The sequence below is a fragment of the Equus asinus genome, chromosome 14, assembly GCF_041296235.1.
Source record: "Equus asinus isolate D_3611 breed Donkey chromosome 14, EquAss-T2T_v2, whole genome shotgun sequence".
Classification (NCBI taxonomy): domain Eukaryota; kingdom Metazoa; phylum Chordata; class Mammalia; order Perissodactyla; family Equidae; genus Equus; species Equus asinus.
This window is the reverse complement of record NC_091803.1, coordinates 45602242-45611356: the sequence shown is the minus strand read 5'-3', so window position 1 is coordinate 45611356 and position 9115 is coordinate 45602242. Positions and strand designations below refer to the sequence as shown.

The 9115-nt window shown below is 51.0% G+C and overlaps 1 long non-coding RNA gene across 1 annotated transcript; it reads left to right on the top strand.

Moving 5' to 3' along the window:
- Positions 1-2304: 2304 nt before the first annotated feature.
- LOC139040225 (uncharacterized) lies at positions 2305-7331 on the top strand. The gene is made up of 3 exons (XR_011494349.1): positions 2305-2436; positions 3074-3354; positions 6979-7331. It is a non-coding gene; the product is annotated as an uncharacterized lncRNA (long non-coding RNA).
- The last annotated feature ends 1784 nt before the right edge of the window (positions 7332-9115 follow it).

Sequence of the window (9115 nt, the reverse complement as noted above, 5' to 3'; positions counted from 1 at the left end):
ACGGGGCAAAGTCGGAAGCCAGACGTTTGTCCTAGTCCAACCCCTTAATTTTAGAGACTAGGAAATTAAGACCAAAAAGTTACTTGCTTGGGGCATCTTGGTTATCAAGTGCTTCACTGTTTGTTAATTTAATCAACGAATATTGGGCTCTGCTTTGAGCCAAGCAGGCACCCTGAAGAGGAAGTGAACTAGACAGACCCTCCCTAGGGTCTTAGTGGAGCCTGAGGGAGGGTTGGGTGCCTGGTGGGTAAGCGGGTAAACGGTCACGGTGAGAGTTATGTGCCCCATAAACATGGTCACTCCTGAGTCCTTCAGCTCTGGCATCCCCAGACCTAGCGCTTTACCCCACCCTGCCCCTGGCTTCTTTCTTTTCTTCCACTCCCACACTCCATTCTCTCTCACATTTCATTTTTTCCCTCCATCCAATAGCCAGTTTTTATGTGAGCACACCAGGCAGAGCAAGACACTGGGCTGCGCACCACCAATTGCTGGAGACCGCCCCTCGCGGGGAGGGAGGCATCTTTAAGGGCACATGCCCAGGACCCCACAGCCTTGCGGGAGAGCTGAAGAAAGGCAGGACCATGTATGCCTCAGTTTCTCCTTACAACATGGCTGCTGGCCAGCATCTTGGAGTAAGCCGAGACCAAGGTGCGGAGCTGCTTGGAGGGCTGTGCTCAAGTCCAGCACAAGAGGCCTGCCACCCCGTTTGCTTCAGGAGGAGGGTGTGGAAAGGGATAATTTGAAGAAGTCACAGAGGGCTGTGAAGCAGGGGAGGAAGAAGGGAGAACAGACAAAAGTAGGAGAGGAGAAGGGAGGGGAAGAGGAAAAATCGATGGAGAATCTGGGGGAAATCAGCAGATTCTGTAGGACTGGACGACACGATCTGGCTGCAGGACACACTGGGCTCCGTCTAGAGGACAGACAGGGGTGGGGACACCAGCATTTCCAAAGCTGCTGCCCCACACCTTTCCGTTCCTAACGGCCTCCTGGATAGCTGAGAGGCCCCGGCATCCTCTCCGTGGAGCCTGACGTATAGAGGTTAGCAAGTCTACGTAGTGACCGAGGCCTGGCTACTGTAGTTCTGGCCCTCTCCTGTCCAGGAAGTTCTCAGTGGCTACAAACAACAGGGATTTAAAGAGCAAGTTTCTACTTTGCCCAGGGTTTCGGTCTTAACTCTATTTGGGCAGGACACAAACGTGCAGTCCTTAACAAAGGTAAACCAGGATGAATTTGGGCCTCCATCGACAGGCACCCAAACCAGCGTTCCAAATCTTCGCTCCACCGCTTATTAACTGGGTAAGTCTCACTCTCCTCATCCCGCAAAACGGGGACGGTCACAGCTCCAACATCGGAAAGCTGACAGACGCGACTGGATGAGATTATGTTTGTAAAACGCCTGTGACAAGGTTCAGCATGTAACAGATGCTCCATAAACATCAGCGCTAGCTTCCTGACTTGCGACCACACTGGGGTGAAGTCTGCGGGTCTCAATTTGTGGATCTTGGGTCCCTGGGGTCCTGGTGTGCCAGGAAGAGGTCCGCAGATCCATTAAGGCCCCACGCATTGTTTATAGTCTGAATGAAAAGTATTTATAGTTATACACACATATCACTACTTATGTTTATCCTTATCCATGTAGCTTGTTTTCATAGTGTTTATGGGGTCAACACAACAGCTTGAGTTAAAATGCCAGCCTCACACTCATAGAAGTTTGCAAATAACTGAAGACAAAGGGGAAGGGCGTCTTCAGACTGATGGTAGTTCTCTCAGCACATCCTAGGCGGAGATCCAGCCCACATTTGCTCTTACTGTTTAATTACAGCTGGGAAAAATTGGTCTGCAATCAAGCACGCCACAAATTTGAGTCATCTTTGGTAGCCGATTCCCAACGTCCAAACGACCAAGAACCAACAATTCAGTACAAGTCAAAGAGTTTCATGATTCGACTAAATTATGTAGGAGAGTCATCAGAGAGCTAGGGGTCCCCAAACTGATACATAAGGGGTGTTTTATTACACTTTTTCTGAGCCTCCATGAGTGAATAGTAAAAGCTAATGTTTTTAGGCACTTCCTAAGTGCACCAGATTGTGTTTTTACTGCGCTACTTAAATCCTCACAATGTCTCTCTCATCTAGTTATCGTTACGACCCAGGTCTTGGATGAGTAAACTGAGCCTCAGAGAGGGGCAGAGCCCCGCCCAAGGCCACACAGCTAGGAAACTGGAAGAGCCAAGACAAACTCAGGCAGGCCCGCCCCAGAGCCTGCTGCCCTGGCCACTCCCATGAAGGCACCTGCGAACCCCTGCCAGGTCATCGGAGCCCTGCCTCGGAGTGGACGTCCGAGCCGGTTCTCGGAAGACTGGTCCCGTCCCAAGATTCTCCTGTGAGATTCTCCTCTGGTTTTCCAGACCCCGCAGGCAGACCTGCTTGGCACATGGTAAGTATCTGCTGAATGACTGAAGGGAGGGAATTTGTTCTTCAGACACTGAACTCTGGGGTCTGACCTCATCAAAGACTTGATTCTGACCATAACGTAAGTGGGGATAAACAGTACCTACGGCCCAGGGGATACTCCCCAGGCTTAGGGGGTACAGTACATTAAAATACTTCACTCGAGGGTGAAACACAGAGGCGCTCAGTAAACAGTAGCTGTCCTGCTGTCATTTTTGTGAACAGAAGGGCTGAGGGATGAGAGCCCTCCCTTGCTGTGTGGGGCTGTGCAATCTCTCCTTGGAGACCGGCTGTGTTTTGGTTCATGAGAGGAAACATAATTCACAGGGAGGCAGGAGATGCTGCTGTTTACACCTTGAGCCACCCAGCATTTGAAACTTGATCTGTCTTTTCCCTGCGGCCAAGAAGCCAAAGGAGAAGCTGATGGATAAAGACTGCCTTGCAAAGCAGACAGTGGATTTCTTGGAGGCAGAGAGCTGCCTCCAGGAGGAAGGCCTCCAGAGAAAGGCTGAATTGTGGAGGACCGGCGGGGGGGGGGGGGGGGGGGGGGGGCCAAGAACCACAGGCATGCTGGGAAATCCTTACCTGTGGGGATGACGTGTGCTAAACTCTCCTGCTTGCAGTCGGCCCAGGCATTGCTCAGAATCGGGTGAAGATTCACACATTCCTCTTGGGAAAAACACCCAGGGTCTTAGTCAGCTCGGGCTGCCTAACAAAATGCCACAGACTGGGGGCTTAACCGACAGACACTTATTTCTCACACTTCTGGAGGCTGAAGTCCAAGATCAAGGTGCTGGCATACTCGGTTCCTCCTGGTGAGAGCTCTCTTCCTGGCTCGAAGACGGTCACCTTCTGTGTCCTCATCCAGTGGAAGGAGGGCGTGATCTCTCTCCTCCCCTTCCTGGTAAGGCCACTGCCCTGTCGGGTCAGGGCCCCACCTTCATCACCTCATTTAGCCTTAATTACCTCCGACAGACCCTCTCTCCAGATACGGTCACAGTGGGGGTTGGGGCTTCAACGTGACTATGGGGCTACGCAGTTCAGTCCACAGCACACAGCCAGACCCACAAACACCACCAGTCCCTTGAACGGCCCAAGGTTCTCCTCAGATCACCACCCACTCCAGACCTGGGGTCACCGGCTCAAACACCCACAAGAGCCAGGGAGGAAGGTTTTTTGATGCAGACGCAGTTTGCACACAAAACATTCTGGAGTAGTCTTGCTTTCCGCAAAGACACGTGCTTTCTCTCATTTCTCTTAAAACACGTGTCCCTCTTGGTCTTTCTTTTCATTACCGTGTATGAGAGTGACACGAGAGTGGAGAACTTCTCTCCACTACAAGAAGCATAGCAGTGCCGGCTTGAAGACTGATGGCTGCTGATGCAAGGCCTCAGGCTCAGGGATGCAGGCAGAGTGGGGGATGCCAGCCCCACACCGCCAGCCAGGCTGACTGTTCCCCAGAAACCGGATATCTTGGTGGTTAGGTGAAAAATCCTACTTTTCAAAGTGGATGCAAAAGGGTTTTAAATCCTGTGTGAGATAAACAAAACATATCAACACGTTTCTGGGCTGTGCCTGGCACACACAAACAAGGATGTACACAGACATATAAAATGATGCAGGTGGCGACAGTGCCATGAAGAAAAATACAGCAGGGTGAGCGGAGAGTGGGGCAGTTGCTCTTTTAGGTGGAGAATATTTAGACAAAGGACCATCCATTCACCTGGCCCCACCTGAAGAAGGGAAGCCAGCTTCTCTGTGGCTTCAATACTTTTTTCATAGGCTTTCTTAAAAGGACAGGAGGCCACAGCTAAGGGAGAAGAAATAGTCAGAGGTAAAATATCCAGCGTCCTCCCCAAAATCTGCTGTGGGCTGAAGCCAACCATGCAGAGGAGAGCCAGCCTGTGAGAGAGACAGGGACAGAGAGAGAAAGTGCGAGAGGTACACTTGAGCAGTGGACTTCTTTCTCAACCACTGCTAAAGAAAGAATTGTTCATGCCGCTTGTTAAAGAATAGTAAGGAAGACTTTGTCCAGGACCGTAGAGATGGGTGTGGGGACCCCTGCGCTGGGGTTTTGCAGTGGAGGAGAGAGATCAAGATCCACTCCGAATATAAGGAGGAAAAGTCGGAAGTTATAGCCAAGGAGCAGGGCGGTGGTGGGGTGTGGATGGAAAATGAGTAAGAGCAAACCTCAGGTGTAAGAAGAGATGCTGGCTAAAGCCACCTAGTAGGATTCTTGCTGAAGGCAGGCCAGGGGGGATCAGACATCCCCTGGAGGATGCGGGAGCATGAGGAACCTAATAGACAGAGAGAGCAGGGGGTTCTGGCTAAACTGACTTTGCAAGGTTCTTACTAAAGTTGGACAATGCAGAGCTGGACACGGAAGCCTAAAGTCACAGCCTAGTTGAGAAGAGTTCAGAGGAGCCCGAGCAGAGTCCGGTCAAGAAGAGAACCTTTGGCACCCCTTCCAGGGTGTGGGAGCTCCCCACCCTGACAGACAGAGGGCTGCCCTGATCAGGAAGTGCCCTAGGGGGTTCTCGTTCCTACAGGCAGAAGTTGTCCAAGAAAAGACTGCAAGAGAGACGCCAAGTGCCGTTGCCCATCCTCTGCCTAGCACAGAAGGCCTCCCAGGTCCCCGGCAACTCCCTTAAAATAATAATAACTGCCATCAATTCCTGAGCACTGGGCAATACACATTTGCACTCTGTTTGTTCCTAATTTTGTAATAGTATTGGTACTGCGATTATCTCAACTTTACTGGTAAAAAACCGTGAAGCCCCGAGAGTCTTAGGTACTGAATGTAGGCAGGGTCATATAGTGAGGAAGTGACAGAAAGGAGACTGGAACCCACATCCTCGATTCCAGAACCCCCGCTCCTAAGTGCCAGGTTAATGCCCTCCCGCCCGCAACAGTAACCCAGGCATCCTCTCCCCTTGTCCTCTTTGGTGGAACTCGCCCTGCCGAGTGTCCCGGGACCCCATTGCCGGGAGGGGCCGGGAAAGAGCCTCAGTGCCAGGCCTAGAGTAGACCCCTCCCGCATCCCCCGCCGCCTCGCACCTTTCTCCCAAAGCTTCGGGACGCAGCCAAAAGCGGAAGTCGCGGGCGCCGCGCCCGAGAAGCGGGCCGGACTACATTTCCCAGAGTGCCCCGCGCCGCGCCCAGGTGGCAGGTGCCTGGGGGCTCCTGGATGCCGGGCGCGCGGGGCTGCCTCCGGGATCTCCCTGCGGGGCGGCTGTGAGAGGGACTTCGGCCTCAGGACCGCCGCGTCCTTGTCGCCGAGCCTGCGGGCCAGTCTCTTGCGCACGCTGAGCCTCAGTTTGCATATTTGTGAATGGGGGGACTTTCGTTCAAAACCGTTAATCGATTCATAGATATTTTTTAAAAAGCGGCATATTGAGTCCTCCCATCTGCCAGCTCTGCTAGGCGCTGGGGTAATCGCAGTGGTGAGCAGGTGCTTGCTTTCATGGCGCTTACATGCTACCAAGAGAGGCATACAGTGGACAAAATAATTGCACAAATACTGTAGTCACATGTTTGGTCAATGCTGACCAAGGGGCATAGAAGAGGGCACCTGACCCCTTTAGGATGGAGGTGACGGTTAGCAGAGGAGTGAAGGCAGCTTAGAGTTAACCTGGAGAAATGGGGCGAGGGTTCCACCAGAAGGAACAGCAGGTGTGTACGTGCTGAGAGATGGGGTGCGTTTGAGAGACAGGTGACCAGCGTGGCCCGGGTGCAGGTGTGAAGGTTGGGAGACGAGGCTGGAGAGGTGGGACCGTGCAGGAGGGCCGAGGAGGCTGGGTGAGGATTGGGGATGTTATCCTCAGAGCAACAGGAAACCAGGAGAGTGTCCTGGTGGGATAGGAAGCATTGTAGAGCACAGATCTCAGGGAGACCGGAGGGGAGCCGTGAGCCCAGCTGGAGGGGTCCAGTGTTGAGGTCATACTAGGGATGGTGGTGGCCGCTGAGGGACAGATTTGACCCAGATTCCTGAAGCCAAATCAGCAGGGCCCTGTGGTTGAGTGTGTTGGGGTGAAGGAGGGAGACGGCAAGAATGACTTATTAGTAGCATGAAGATGATAAATCTCCTGAGATAGGCGCCATTGTAATGGAAACAGGCAAAACAGACTGCCCAACACACAAAAAGCCTTAATATCTGCTAATTTTGTAAATAATAAAGACTACCTTTATGTTCAGAGCAGTGTTTTTTGTTTTTGGGTTTTGCCGTTACAATCTAAATGTCAATCAACAGAATGATGAATAAATTTCAGAGATGGATGTTGAGCAAAAAAGTACGTGGCAGTATGATAGCATTTCTAGAAATTATAAAAACATGCAAAACAATACTACATATGACTTCGGGATATATACATATGTACTAAAAGGGTAAAGAAATGCCTAGGATTTGGATAAACACCAAATTCAGAATGATGATTTCCCATGTCAGGGGGCAGAGATTGGACAGAGATGTGGTGGGGGCAGGGGACATTAACTGCAAGTTTTCATGTGCTTTTTATTTTTTTTTTTTGAGGAAAATTAGCCCTGAGCTAACATCTGCTGCCAGTCCTCCTCTTTTTGCTGAGGAAGACTGGCCCTGAGCTAACATCCGTGCCCATCTTCCTCTGCTTTATATGTGGGATGCCTGCCACAGCATGGCTTTGCCAAGTGGTGGCATGTCCGCACCCGGGATCCAAACCAGCGAACCCTGGGCCGCTGAGAAGCAGAACATTCGAACTTAACCGCTGCGCCACCAGGCCGGCCCCTTCCTGGGCTTTTTAAACAACAACAACAAAATAGCCATTATTGCAAATTTACATTCTCGAAGTATTGAAACCTAGTGAATGTTTTCATCAGTAATTTAAAATAAATGCACTGTTAATTTTTAAGCAGGCCTTATTGGCTGTATACCATTTCTATTTGAATTTGCTTAAATTGCTCTGTCTTTAAAAAATTTTGATGACGTATAACATATCTGCAGTAAAGTGCACAAATCTTAAGTGTATGGCTCAAAGAATTGTACAAATCTCTACGCCTCTATAACCTCCACCCAGATCAAGATATAGGTCATTTTTAATACTTTCAAAGGCTCCCTGGTGCCTCCCCCCCACCCAAGTCAATACCCCCAGCCCTTGCCCGAAACCGCTGATCTGATTTCTATCCCGTTAGACTGATTTTTTTTCTCTTCTTGAACTCTATAAATGGCGCCCACATGGTCTGTTTCCTCTGCTGTCTGGCAGCTTTCCCTCATCATTATGTCTGAGATTCCTCCATACTGTTGCTTGTTTCGGTCGTTGGTTCCTTTTTATTGCCAAAGAACTTTCCATTGTATGACGATACGACAATTGATCCACTCCCCCTGTCCAAATGCTCAACATTTGCAGTTTCCAGTGTTGGCTCTCATGAATACAGCTGCTAGGAACATCCTTGTCCGTGTCATCTGGTGGATGGTTTATTGTACCAGGCACACAGGATTTGATTTTGTGAAGCCTCATCTTAAAAAACGCTCCCTGCTGTTATTTAATATTATGACTGTGCCATTACGACATGAACCTGCCTAGTGTCCTGAACAGTGCAAACCCCCCACCCACAAAATGAAACAATCAGAAAAGCTCTTCCTTCCGGGACCTGGGCGTCTGTGAGCAGGTTTGTCTCCAGCAACTCGGAGGTATTGGGATGGCGCTGCCGTCCCCATCTCACACATGAGGAAATGGGTTCCGAGATGGCCGGTGGCTTGTCTCAGGTCCTGCTGTTAAAAAGGGGCAGAGCTGGACTTGGAACCCACGCTAGCTGGGCTTGGGGAATCCCAAGATGTGTCAGACGAGGCCTTCGTCCTCGCCCAGCTGGTGTAGGTCGGGAAATGCCGAAGAAACTGTGCACGGCCCTTATCCAGGGCACAGCTGACAGTCTGTGCCAAGCATGAGCTGCAGAGTCACCAGGGTGTGGCAAGAGCTTCCAGAACCAGAGGTTAAGTCATCAACAGAGAGCGGGACCAACGCTCCCTGCAATACCCCACTCTCCGCCAAAAAGGTGGCCCTAGCGAACAAGAGTGGGTGGTGGTGGGAGTGCAGTGAGCGGTCACTGTAGCCTGGGGGAGGTGTCAACTGGGGGGAGGGCCACAGCGGGGCATCAGGAAGGAGGAGGGGGAGTGGGGCCATCAGTCCCCACTGATGACCCTGGTCCGAGGAGATCCTAACATTCAGGGCAGGGCCAAGGGCTAATATTTTAAATGTATTAATGTTTTCCGAATAGGTGATACATGCACCTGGTTAACAAGCCATTCACATGATACGGGAGGAGACAGTGTGAAAAGAAGTGTCCTCACTCTGGACCCCCAATGCACGTACCCTCCCTGGGAGCAGCCATGTGTCCCAGTGTCTTCAGGATGTTTCCGGAGATATTTATGCCCATGTGCTGCCATCCACTATATACTCTATTACTCCTTGTTTTCCTCTCATCGATGTTCTTCAACGATCATCTGTACAAAACTGTACAAATAGAGTCATGACAGGGAACTTGAATTCCTGCCCTTCCCCACCTCTCTGTCCTCATTTCCCCCTACTTTCTCCCCTGGTTTGTGCTGCTCCAGACACACAGGCCTCCTTGCTCTTCCTTGAACACATCCAGCACACTCCAGCCCCAGGGCCTTTGCACTCACAGTGCCCTCTTTT